This window comes from Sus scrofa, chromosome 12 (assembly GCF_000003025.6).
Source record: "Sus scrofa isolate TJ Tabasco breed Duroc chromosome 12, Sscrofa11.1, whole genome shotgun sequence".
In the NCBI taxonomy this organism is placed as follows: domain Eukaryota; kingdom Metazoa; phylum Chordata; class Mammalia; order Artiodactyla; family Suidae; genus Sus; species Sus scrofa.
The window spans coordinates 4280654-4292957 of NC_010454.4; the positions used below are offsets into that span (position 1 = coordinate 4280654).

The window sequence follows — 12304 nt, forward strand, 5'->3', positions numbered from 1 at the left end:
CAGGACCCAGCTGCAGACCCAAAAAACCCCTCTGCTCCTCGCCTCCACCCCCGACTCCCCTCGTCCTGCATTGATGCCACCTGGAGTCACCCAGTCCCAGTGAGCGGGGCCCGGGACTCACAGTGAAACAAAAGGACCCCCAGCAAATTGCACAGCGACTCAGATTTGAGATGTGCTATTCAAGATGCTCACAGCCACTGGGGGCAGGGGCCCCAGGGACCAATCGCACACCCTGACCCAGTGCTAGAGAGCCAAGCTTTCCCACGCACCCCTGCAATCCCCCAAGAGAATGAAAACGCACGTCCACACCCGACCTGGACACCAATGTTCACTGTGACATGCTTCCCAAGAGCTGCAAAGTGGACACAGCCCAAATGCCCATCAGCCCCTCGAGGCGTAGACAAATAGCAGTAAAGTGGAATACTATACAGGTGTAAAGAGGAACGGACCGTGGACACAGTTCACAGGGATGAACCTTGAAAACGCTGTGCTACGTGAAAGAAGCCAGACGAAAAATGCCACCTAGTATGTGACTCCACTGATATGAAATACCAGGAACAGGCACATTCATAGACAGACAGCAGATTCCTTGCTGCTGGGGGCTGGGGGCTCGGAGCAGGGAGTTGTGACTGGAAAGCAACGGCTAGGAGAAACAGGTGCTCTTTGAGGGGGAGGGGGCATGAAAAATGTTCCAGAATTAGTAATGATGGTTGCCTAACTGAATATATGTAAAACCACTGCACTTTAAAAGTGGATCTTCTGCAATGTGCATTCTATGTCGATAAAGCCGTTTCCAACAACGAGAAGGCTGCTGGCTGTGAGCTCCCCAGGAACCAGAGCAAGGACTGTGTCCTTCTGGTCCACCCTGCCCCCTGGACCAATCCAGCATCTGGCCTCCACGGAACCCCCTTTCAATTCTTCAGCCCCACATGGGGGTGGGATTCTCAGCCGAGTGACTGCTGACTTATAAGGACTCAACGGGAATTTTTATAAAGGGTCCTGAGTGCCCTGGGCTGGAACCCAGTCAGTCACAGAATGACCTGGGAGCAGCCCCCCCCCTTGAAGTCTGAAAGGAAGGACAAGTGGCAATTTTTAAAAAAAGCCCCTCAGCAGTCAGAAGGTTGAACTGGCTCATCCCAGGTCTCTGGGCAGACGAGACAGAGGGGAAAACTGTGCTTCTGTCCCAAGACACCTGCTCAGACCCCTTCCAGTGCCCGAGCCAGCAGGGTGCAGCCACCGCAGCAGCGGCAGGACCCAGGCCTGGCGGACACCTGCGGCCCCGCTTGACCAGACTCCCCAGTGCAGGTCCAGAGGAAGTGATGGAGGGAGCTAAGCTGCTGGGGGGCAGCCACTGGATTTCCTGGGCCCCCCCAAACCCGCTAGAGGCCCAAGTCCTCTCCCTCCCCCATCCTAAACCCTAAGGACGCCCAACAAGCCACAACCAGAGAACTTACTTTTACAGGGTGGCAAGGCCCCAGAGAGAGGGGGCCTCTGGGCTGCTCAAGGTTTAATGATGATTTTAGCTCCGGGGGCCCGTGGGTGATGGGAATCGGCTTTCTACTCTCCAGCGAGCCTTGGAGAGGCCCCTGGTGGGCTGGGAGGAGTCTGAGGAGGAGCCAGCTCAGGGGGTCTGCCTCCCCTCCACCCAACCCACAAACACCCCAGCCCTCGAGGGGCCGCCCCCATCCCTCTGTGAGCCAGGGTGGGCCTAGCCCTTCAGCAGAGAGGATGCCCCCAAAGCACTGCTGGATGAAGGCACGAGGGGGTGACCCGGGACAGGGAGGGCGGAGGGCACACAGGCAGGAGCCGCCCAGTTCCACTGTGAGCCCCGGAGGAGGCAGGGGAGGCAGCCGAGACTTGGGAAAGATGGAAAAAGACAGCTGAGGGACTTGGTGCCAGACGAGCAGGAAGCAGGAAGCAGACATCTGCTGAGGGGTGCCGTGTGGGGGCGGCCCTCATGGAGCAGCAATCTGAGGAGCAGGCCCCACATCTGCCCCCCCCCATCGGGGCACGTGACCACACACGGCCCAAGCCCCTTCCTCTGCCCGAGGCCACTGCGCCCTCACCTGTGGCTCTGGGGACAGGGTGGATGGCAAGTGGCCAGAGTCCAGAGAGGACAGGAAAGGCCCCTTCCCACCTGTCCTCAGCACCTCAAGGCAGCAGGTGACACATCGGAGGTCCCTCTGCTTTCCCGATTTTTAAACAACTACCTGCGAACCAACGCAAAACGAGAGCCCTTTGAAAAGCTGTTCTTCTTCCCGTGAGAAGCGTTTGGAAAGATACCATTTTGCCATGGATGCATTGACCCATCGGACCCCACTGCTGCGGCCCCCACCTGTCGTCACGTGGGGAGGGAAGGCCGCCCCACCAGCAGTGACGGACATCACGTCAATGAAATTCCCCGACGTGGAGACTGGGGATCCCGGGCACGGGCCCAGAGTACCCTGTGGTCGGAGGACGGCGCCAGTCGTGGGGTTCCAGGCCTGGCAGGCAGACTGCAAAGCCACTGCGGTGACCAGAGTCCCAGCAGCAGGGCGTGTGGTTTGCAAAGTGGCTGTGGTGCCCCTGCTCTGCGCTCTCTGTCACCACAGGGCCAGGGGCAGGTGAGTGAGGCCACCGCTCCCCTTGGGGTGGCTGTGACACCCCGTCCTGGCTCTCTGCACCCTCTGGCCCCCACCAGCCCCCGAGCAACTGTCAACAGCAATTCTCCCTCTGACTCAATGGGGCAGCCTCTGTCCAACCCACTTCCACTGTTCGTCTCCCGGGCCCACAACTGACCCCAGGCAACAGGCGGCTCTCTCTCCGTCCCCGGCAGACAAGGGACAAAAGACTCGAGCCCTGTCCTCACTCCCCTGGCACACCAGGGTGTGTGGCGGGCCCAGGGTCGCCTGGCCCAGTCCCCTGCCCAGGAGAATGTATTTAAGTCACCGAAGAAATGCTGCTCCTTTCTCTTTATTGAAAATAGATAATTTTTTGTTTGTTTGTTAAAAAAAAAAAGGTCCAGCGGGAGCTCATGTGAAGAGCGCAAGACAAATGTCAGTTCTTACGAGGCCCCCTCGATCCTGTCTCACAGAAACGACGGAGCGTTCGGAGAAAAGATGAAACGCTGTGGTCACACGGGGCCGCCTCTGCGGCCACTCTGACAGTGACCGGTGGGCACCTCGGACGTCCAGGACGCCACAAAGACCAGGAGAACCCAAACCACCCGGGTGCGCGGTCTAGGGAAGGACACACAGACAGGACACACCTGCCGTGGGGCGTCCTCCACGCAGGACTGCAACTCACTTTCCTGCTCCCGGTTAAACCTCAGCGAGGGACAGGCCCTTGGACCAGGCCCGGGAGACGAGATAAGAGATAAGGAGCTGCAGGTCAGGAGGAGGTGCGGGCACATTCCACCAGGGATACCAGCAAGGACGCTGTGCCACAGCCCGTGGGGCGCCAGGCACTCGGCGCCTGGCACTGGCAGAGCAGGGCAGGGGCTGGCCCCCCCTCCAAGGGACGCGGGCCCTGGAGAGGGTGCTGTGGGCCAGGTGCAAAGGGACAGAGCTAGGGTGCCACCGAGGCTGGTGGCCCTCCCTCCCAAGGACCAGCGGGGGTCAGTGTTGGCGCCAGAACCCCAAGCCGGGCTTCCAAGGGCAGCGTGGGTGCCCAGGGGCTGACAAATCACAGAGGGTGTGTCCCTCATTCCCAGCTTCAGGGCAGCGACGAGAAACCTGGCCCCTCTGCTGAGATGCAGCTGCTAAACCCGCATTAAAAGGTTTAAAAATGGCATTGAGGCTGGACCAGCCAGGAAGAGGGGAGTGGGCAGAGGGGTTCACCTTCACCTGTGCCCTCCCCCAAACCAAGACCAGCCCCGCACCCCAGACGCCCACTGGGAGGAAGAGATCCCTGGAGCTGATTATAACCCTGCTCTGAAGGTGGATGGGGCTCGGGCCCCCACAGAGTCAGCATCAGAGCTCCCGGGCCAGTGGTAATTAAAGAGGAGAGAGTGGCAGGTTGGAACCCCACCACCCACCCACACCCTAGGGTGGGCTGTTCCACCCGCAGTTCCACCAGCCCCGAACTAGCCTCCCCGTGGCCCGCTGGGGGGTGGGGAGGCTGGAGGGCTTCCCAGGAGGGGCAAGACGCCTTCGGGCTGTGATGGGACCCCCCCTTCTCTGGGCCCCAGGCTGACCTGCAGGGCCACGGCCTCAGGAGCTGCTGGGAAGGCAATAAGAGGCTCCACTGAGCCTCTGAGGACAGGTCCCTACCTGTCCCAGGAGACAGCCCGGCACTCCACAAACAAATCAAAGCCTGGTGCTGGAAGGTAGGCGTCTGGGAAGGGAGTCCCAGCCACGGGCTATGACTTCTACTAGAAGCATCTTCCCCAGGAACCAGCTGTGGGGAGCTGGGCCCCAGGATCCTCAGCACCAGGCCATAGCCAACCCCACATCTTTCTGACACCCGGTGGCATCAGTGACCAAAGCCAAGGTTGAGGGGCGGGGATGCTTGGAGAGGGATGGGCGGGAACAGCAGGTGTGGGAGGCTGAACTTCACTGCAGAGAACCCCGGCCAGGGATGCGGGGCAGACAGCAAGCATCTGTCCCCACCCCTACATGCTAAAATAAAGTCATCCTGGAGTTCCCTTGTGGTGCAGAGGGTTAAGGGTCTGGCATTGTCATTCCAGGAGCCTGGGTTGCTGCTGTGGACTGGGTTCGACCCCTGGCCTGGGAACTTCCCACATGCCGCAGGCGTGGCCATAAACAAACAACCCTACACGCAAATAAATACAAGGAAAATAAAGTCATCCTTCTCAGACAAGGCCAGCAGGAGAGGGTGGGAGCTCTGAGCTGACGGCGCTATGCGAAAGCCGACCCAAGAGTGAAGCGGGCAGAGGGTGCCCGCCTTCCTTACAAAGCCTGGAGACCTCTGACCCCGCAGGAAGCCGGGCGCTGCGCTGGGCTGGTGGGGGGCCGCCTAAGGACAGGGTCTCCCCTTCCTGCCAGTGCATCTTGGTCCCTAGCAAACACGCCTCTTTCCTGCAAAGCCGCCCTATCTGACAAGCGCAGCTCAGGCTGGCGGTGTCACAACAGGAAGCGGGGAGGACACGGTGGCAGGGGAAGCTGAGAGGGGGTGGGGAGGCAAGTCGGCCCGGGGTCCTGGTGGCCCAAGTGAGTTCAGGGCTTCTGGGGGGGAAGGCCCTTGCGCCCAGCGCTGGGCAGTGGACCTGGCGCTCTGGAAACGACCCCAGGGGCCCTGCAAGGCTAATGACAGCGCTGGCCACGTTCTGCCTGTGACTGCCCCCTTCCCTCGGAACAGGGCTCTGCCTGCTCCATCTCCGGGTGCCCACATGCAGGCGGGACTGGCCATCACCAAGTCACAGTGCCAGCCACAAGGAGCAGAGGCCGGCGGAAGTACACCCACACCAGTAGGCCCAGGAGTCCTGCAGGTGCCGCAACACGGAAGTGACAGAGGCGGTGGGGAAGGACAGGACGGGTGGGTGAGGGTCAGTGACCACGCGGGTCCCCCGAGACGGTGTAAAAAGAGGTCAGCTGCATCACAACCCAGAAGAGACCCACGAGAGACCCCGTCTTTCCAAAGAGGCCTCGGGTGGATGCTGGCTCCCCACCCCCAAAGGGTTAAACCAACTGGTTCTTCTTCCTGGTTCCTGAAAAGGAGCCCCAGGGTTGCAAAGAGAGTTGACAATTCTGTAAACACCCCTGGGGCTCCGAGTCTCAAGGCAAAAGGGCGATGAATGAAGGGAGGGAAACGCACACAACTAAGAGGGACCTGAGCAAGAGGTTACGGGCCTCCGCTCCCTTCTCCCGAGAGGCTTTTCCACGTGGGCTCCAAACTGAATTCCAACCAGGGTGCTGTCCCCGCGGCCAGAACCCCGCTGTATGGACTGCAGCACATTTTCCTCCAGGAAAGGAATTTCGAACTTCTCTTGGGGGAGCAGAGATGCATTCCCGAACCCCTGCCAAAAATGCCAGCAGACTGCAGGGCCGAGGAAACGGAGGGGACGAGGACGAAGGCCTGCAGCCTGGAAGCTGGGTCGACCCCCAGGGGACATCTGGGATGAAGCTTCAGAGCAGATGGCACTGTCCATGAAGCCCTCGGCCTCCAGCTTGGAGGCCTGGGCGGACGTGCTGGGCGCTGGAGTCTGGGGGTGCTCCCCAGCGCCTCGAAGGCATGTCTCCCCGTGCCTCCTCCTCACCCCTGCACACCCGCCCCGCTCCATCTGCTAGCAAAGCACATGCATTCCAGCGCCCCCCCCAAACCCGCTCCCAGGAACGTCCTGCACACCCCAAAACACCTCCCAGGAATCCAACAGGCACAAACTCCCCAGATCACAACGCCAGCCACGAGCTCAGATTCCAGCACAGCCACTGCCTGTGGATACCAACGAATCTCCAGCCTGTCGTGGAGCCGCCTGCCCCTAAGGGCTGACAATCTGTATCTGTCCGCACTTCCTCCCCGTCCTCCGGGAAATCAGGGAAGCCCCTGGCGAAAGGGAAATCGGCTCCTAGAAACTCCGGCCAAGGAGGCCTTACCCACTCGGGTAGCTGGCCAGAGATTCACAAAGCCGCGGCCGGGACACACAAAGCCCTTCTCTTCTGCTCCGCGGCTGAAAATCTGGGCCCCGCGTGGAGACCGAGCTCTCGCCGCCCCTCTCCGGGACCCGGGGACGGTCCCGCCGGCTGGGGGGACCAGGCCCCGGGGGCCCCAGGGAGGCGCCGCGCCCAGCCCGGCCGGGGTGGGGCTGCCCGGCGGCCAGGCCACCTGAAGGCCCCCGGGAAGCGGCGCCAGGTAGGAAGGGACAAAGGGAGCGAGGACTCACCCAGCAGCGGAGTCGGGCTGCGCCGGCCGCCTGAGAGCGCGGCCCGCCCACCGGGTCACATGGCTCGGCGCCGAGCAGAGGATCAAAGGGGCTTTGTGGCCGAGGAACAAGGAGCCTCCCGGAGCGCGGGCAGAGGTAGGAGGGATGGCGACCGCCACGGCCCGCAGAGGGAGGCTCTCGGGGGTCGCAGCTCGGGGGGGGAGGGCGGCGAGGGAAGGGGCGCCCCGGCAACCACCCCCGCCCCGGTGCCTAAGAGACACCAAGGAGTTCCCAAGGCAGCAGGAGGCACCCCCAAAGGAAAGTGGCATGGCCTCTGGCCGGGAAGAGAGCGAGGGAGAGGCTCACCTGGAAGTCCCGCCAGGCCGCCCTCCCCACCCCACCCCCGCCTGCCCTCCCGCCGGCTGCAGCGCAGGGTGATGCCAAGAATCTGATGATCGCTGCCCGCGGGCACCTCTCTCCCCCTGCAGCCCCGCCCCCTCCCTCTTTGCCAGTTGCACCCCCACCCGTCCTGACCCTGAGAGCTCTGGTGACACACCGAGGCTACAGGCCACACTCCCCCGGGAGTCCAGGCTGCTGGCAGCCAGGGGTGAGGGTGGACAGGACCCAGAAGGGAGAGGAGGGGACACGCATGGGCTAGGGAGGGGGCGGGGTGCCGGCTCGCGCAGGGCTCTTCTTCCCCAGCCTCTGACCTCTGACTCCCCTTGATTCCGCTCCTGCTTCTCCAGCCCCTGAGGGCCTGGGAATGGGAGTCATGGAGTCTCCTCCTCACTCCCCTCCCTGCAGGCCCCTGGGAAGTGCAGGGACCCCTGGGGGGACGGGCTAGGTGGTCCCCAGAGGAGGGATGGCTGGGAACCACCCAGCAGGGGCTGGGCCTGGACGCTGGGATGGGCCAGACCCAGCCTGTGCCACGACCTCTGACCCCGAGAGAGTGAGTCACTCCCAGGCACAGGCGGGGCCAAACTTGACCCCCAGAGGAGGAGAGAGTTCCTGGGGCCAGTGTGGGGTCTTCCTGGGCCGGGGAGCAGTTAGTTCAAGTGCCAAAGAGCATGAGTGACAGCTGGAGCCCTGGGAGTGCTGTCCGGGGTCCGGGGTCCGTGTCCATCCTCCTGCTTTCAGGAGGAGGGACCCCCCCCCAGCCCAGCCCCCACGGGCCAGCCCACACCCACAGTTTCCCAGATCGCCCACGTGGTTGGTGGGCAAGGCCAGGGGCACCCGCCTCACCGGCCACACAGGCAGGCCGACCAGGTCCAAGACCGCGTTCCTCGGCGGCCAGGCCTCCCCCAGGGGCCGCTCCCACTCCCGACGGAACTTGCCCCCGCGGCCTCCCAGGTCCGCAAGCTGCCAGAGAGGCTTCAGGGGTGGTGTCCCCCGCCCCTCCCACCCCCACACGAAGGGGCCGTGGGGAGCAGCTGCCATCTGTCTCTGGGCGCCTGGCCAGAGATGGGGGAGCGTCCAGGGGAGGGATGCACAGCCGAGCCCTCGTCTACATCTCAGGGAAGGAGGCTGTGGTGGATCCAAGCATGGGCCCCAGAGTCAAAACCGGACGGGGGCCCCTTCACTCAAAACTAGCTTTGGCCCCTCGCTCCACCTCTGCTGGCCTGGACCTTCCCCGTCTGTAAAATGGGCCTCATCAACTCCAGTCACCCAGAATCAGAGCACGACATGTGCCAGGAGCAGCAAGGACGCCACTCAGAAACTACGCGTCCCCGTCCTCCAAGGAGGTGACTTCCTGGGGTGGAGAGTGGGGAGGCCCAGCCCCCTGACACCCCGCTCACTTGGCTAAAAGCAGCTCCAAGAACCAGGGACAAAGGAGTCCAGGCTGGGCGTCAGCGGTAATTACTACAGAGCCACGGATGTGAGCCACAGAGATGTCACCTGGGCTCCCCCGGAACCTCCTTCTAGTCTCTGGCCTCACTTTGTCCCCCCGCTTTCTGGGCCCAGAGCCCACTCCCAAGGCCCACCACCCCTTCCTGGGTACCATGTGGGCAAACCCACCTCCAAGCCCACCTCTTACCCTGCCCGCCCCAGATCTCTGGCCCCGGAGGCAGCCTGGGTGCTCTGTACACGTGACAAGCTCTTGTCACTGACAGAGGCCCCCAGAACACCGGAGAGGGAATCCCTGCACCTGGCAAGCCCCCCAGTCCAGGGGCTTTTCCAATACAGGGCATCTGCCCCCTGGCACTGTCTGGTGTCTGATGCTCAGCACACACTCAGCAAAAACAGAGAGAGGCCTGATATCTCAGCAGCTGCTCACCTAACCTTTCAGCAAAAAATACCTTTTTTTTGTCCACACCCACAACATGCGGAAGTTCCCAGGCCAGGGATAGAACCTGAGCCCCAGAAGAAACCTGAGCCTCTTCAGTGACAACACTGGGTCCTTAACCCACTGAGCCACCAGGGAACTCCTCGTTTTAAAGTTCCGGAGTTCCCATCGTGGCTCAGTCGTTAATGACTCCGACTAGGAACCATGAGGTTGCAGGTTTGATCTCTGGCCTCGCTCAGTAGGTTAAGGATCCGGCGTTACCGTGAGATGTGGTGTAGGTCGAAGACTGCTCAGATCTGGCGTAGCTGTGGCTGTGGTGTAGGTCGGCAGCTGCAGCTCGGATTAGACCCTTAGCCTGGGAACCTCCATATGCCGCAGGTGCAGCCCTAGAAAAGACAAAAAGACAAATTATATGAAGTTCCTAGGAGCCACAGTACAGAGAAACAGGTAACGTTAATATTCATGCACCCTAACCTAAGAGCTAAAATAAAGTATTACCAACTCGACATGTGATCAATATAAAAATATTTGAGATGTTCTGCATTTTTTTCCTTCTGCACCAAGTCTTTGAGATCCAGGGTGCGTCTTACATGTATGGCACCTCTTGGGTGGGACGGGCCATGTTTCCAGTGGTCGATGGCCACACCCACACGTGGCCGGGGCGACTGTCCGGGACCGTGCGCCTCTCAACCGTCTCAACTGCACCCTGAGATCACACCAGATCCTTGGAGAACAGTTCATTTGGAACCTTGTCAGCCCCATGCGTGCAGCCCCTCGGGGACGGGAAGGGACACCCACCTGCATCAGTGGAGATACCGTTGAGGCCACTGACCCCTGTACCACAGTGTCCCCTTTCTGGAGACACAGCAGGGACACTTCTCAGATTCCACTATCAGAAAGAGCAGAGTTGCTCCTAAGAAATCACTGTGCCGGGAGTTCCCGTCGTGGCTCGGTGGAAACGCATCTGACTAGCATCCATGAGGACACAGGTTTGATTCTGGCCTCACTCGGGGTTAAGGATCTGGCGTTGCCGTGACCTGTGGTGAAGGCCGGCGGCTACAGCTCCAATTTGACCTCTAGCCTGGGAACCTCCATATGCCGCAAGTGCGGCCCTAAAAGACAAAAAAAGAAAGAAAGAAGGAAAGCACTTTGCCAGACGCGTGCTGAGCTTTGGTCACATGGTTCCAAGATGCCAGTTCGGCGACTGCCAACCCAGCCCTTTCTGGGGTTCTCTCTGGGGCTCAGGTATTCAGGGCCAGGATGAACCCTTGACTCGAAGACAGTGGCTCCAGGAACTTCCCCAGCAGCACGGAGCCAGGAACCCTTTCTGACACCCAGGCGACTGCAACTCCTGCCCCCTGAGCGGAGCACCCAGGCGCGGGCCTCCTAGGCGTCCGCCACGTGCCCCGCGCGCCTCTGTTTATCGACTTCAAAGCCACACGGCACTGATTAAAAGACAGTCTATAGAGACAGAAAGCGGTGGTTGCCAAGGCGGGGGGATGCCGCGCGACTGCTTCACGGACGTGGGGTTTCCTTTCCATGTGATGAAAACGTTCTGGAAGTGAACACAGCGGTGATGGTTGTGCAACCATGTGCATGTGTTTGCGGTAGATTAAAGAAGAGAGAATTTAACGGGTCCCTTTTTTCCCTGGAGCCCATTTGTTTTCCTGTTGTCCGCCTTAAAACCAGAAGGGCCCCGGGACAAACAGCGAGCCGGGTGGGAGACGGGATCACGCCCCCTCCTCCTGGAGCCTGTGAGTGGCACCTTGAGGGCAGGGCGGTGATGAAGGACTGAGATGCAGAGGGCACCCTGTGATCTGGGGGGACCCCAAATGTAACCACAGGGTCCTTGGGGGAGGGATGCAGAGGGAAGCTTGAAGAACCCAGAGAGAGGGACTGCAGGATGACGGAGGCAGGGTGGTGGAGTGAGGCGGCCACAAGCCAAGGGACAGCAGCAGCCACCAGAGGCTGGAGGAAGCGAGGACAGATTTCCCCCCCTGGAGCCTCTAGACGGAGCCAGCCCTGTCGACACCTTGACCTAGCCCAGCGACCCCGATTTCAGCCTGCTGACCCCCGAACTGTCAGAGAATACATCCCTGTGGCTTTAAGCCACTGAGTGTGTGCTAATTTGCTACAGCAGCCATGGAAAATCACACAGCCTCACAGTCTGGAACGTGACCTGTGTAAGTTCGGGGCTTGCTCGCTTTTCTTTCCTTCCTTCCTTCCTTCCTTCCTTCCTTCATCTTTTTAGGGCTACACTCGGGACATATGGAGGTTCCCAGGCTAGCGGTCAAATCGGAGCTGTAGCTGCCGGTCTGTGGCACAGTCAGAGCAACACAGGATCCGAACCGTGCCTGCTGCCTAAACCACAGCTCATGGCAATGCCGGATTCTTAGCCCGCTGAGTGAGGCCAGGGTTTGCACCTGCATCCTCATGGATACTAGTCGGGCTCATTAACCACTGAGCCACGATGGGAACTCCACTTGGGGGCTTCTTGCACAGATGAAGGGCTGGAAGGGAACTGGCTCCAGGCCGTGCATCTGTGAGCAGCATCCTTCCCAGACCCGAAGGGGCCTACGTCAGATTTGGGGAGGGGCTAGACTCACCCTGGCAAGCAGAGGGAGCCCCCCGGCTGGGCACCAGCTGACATGCAGCGGAGAGGAGGGAGTCCCATCGTGTCCTGACAAGGGCGCTGGGAGTCGTTTCCAACCGCGCCCGAGCGGAGCCCACCCCTCCCTCAAGAGCCCCCAGCAGAAATGGTCGCAGTGTTGGGGGGGGGGGGGGCAGCGGCCCTGGTCAGCTGTCCTGAAGCAAGATCCTACTCCGGGAGGCACAGAGGGGCATCGGGCTCCCTCCTCCAGCTGGACTAACTGGGTGCAGAGCCCAGCAGCCTCCAAGGGAGTGGCCAGCCCCGTCCTGCAGGGCCATGTGTGACGCCCGAGGCAGTGGCGCTAGCATCAGCAGCATCCTCAGAAGAGAGGAAGTGGCTACATAGCATCCTGCCTCCCTCTCTCTCTCATGCACACGCACACGCACTGCCCCCACCCCAGGTCACAGGTCCCGGACGTTTCTCCTGCCAAGCCTGGTTGTGAGCGCAAAGCTCAGCCCTCCTGCCAGCTCCCTTCCCACCCACCCCGCCAGCAAAGCCCCACGGGACGCAGCAGATGTTCCTCGCCAAGTGCCAAGAAAAACGTCCTTCCCTCTCCTCTGTGGGCAGGTCG

General features: G+C 61.2%; 1 protein-coding gene and 1 long non-coding RNA gene across 2 annotated transcripts in view; one reads left to right on the forward strand and one right to left on the reverse strand.

The window, feature by feature from the left end:
* The window catches only part of SEPT9 (septin 9), a 92756-nt gene that overhangs the window by 25883 nt on the left and 54569 nt on the right, over positions 1 to 12304 (reverse strand).
* Positions 6836 to 10719, forward strand: LOC110255962. The gene is made up of 2 exons (XR_002336966.1): positions 6836 to 6955; positions 9462 to 10719. It is a non-coding gene; the product is annotated as an uncharacterized LOC110255962 (long non-coding RNA).